We start from the raw sequence: 986 nt of genomic DNA on the forward strand, positions 1-986 counted from the left end.
GGTCATTTGGCGTGAATAGGTTAACTCCTGCCTGCTGAAATGACATCAAAACCAGGTGTGTGTGTGTGTTGTGATGTGATTTTCCAGGTGGCAACTGAACAATGGGTCATCTGCGCTGTAGACCCCCTATCTGTGTAGTCCTATTACGGGACAAAGCAGGACATCATGAATACAGACACTATGTCTACACAGAAGTTAAAGTAGTCAATTTCTACTTCAGTATCACTTGACTCTCATCAATACAACTGGAAGATATAGATGCAAGGAAAATAAATGTAACCAAAGTTCAGTAGTTCTGGACAATCATCAATACTGTTTTAACCTGTATAAGCAAGGAAAATAAAGGTATGAAAAGTAACTAGAAGACAATGAACTAAAAGGTAACTAAAGGGAACTAAAGCTATGAAAAGTAGTTAAAGCTTATAAAGTAACTAGAGCCTATAAGAATCAATTCTTACAGTAATAAAAAAGCACACACACTAAAAAAAAACCTCAACCACTGAATCACTTCTTAGAGTGGATGAAATAATTTTTTACATCTCAAAGTTTTACAAGAGAGAGAAGCTCAGGAAACAAGAACTAAAGTACTGGATCATTAGCTAACTTTAAGCAGCTACAGTGCCTTGCGAAAGTATTCGGCCCCCTTGAACTTTGCGACCTTTTGCCACATTTCAGGCTTCAAACATAAAGATATAAAACTGTAATTTTTTGCGAAGAATCAACAACAAGTGGGACACAATCATGAAGTGGAACAAAATTTATTGGATATTTCAAACTTTTTTAACAAATAAAAAACTGAAAAATTGGGCATGCAAAATTATTCAGCCCCTTTACTTTCAGTGCAGCAAACTCTCTAAAGAAGTTCAGTGAGGATCTCTGAATGATCCAATGTTGACCTAAATGACAAAGGATGATAAATAGAATCCACCTGTGTGTAATCAAGTCTCCATATAAATGCACCTGCACTGTGATAGTCTCAGAGGTCC

This window comes from Monopterus albus, unplaced genomic scaffold, assembly GCF_001952655.1.
Source record: "Monopterus albus unplaced genomic scaffold, M_albus_1.0 scaffold43.1, whole genome shotgun sequence".
Lineage (NCBI taxonomy): Eukaryota > Metazoa > Chordata > Actinopteri > Synbranchiformes > Synbranchidae > Monopterus > Monopterus albus.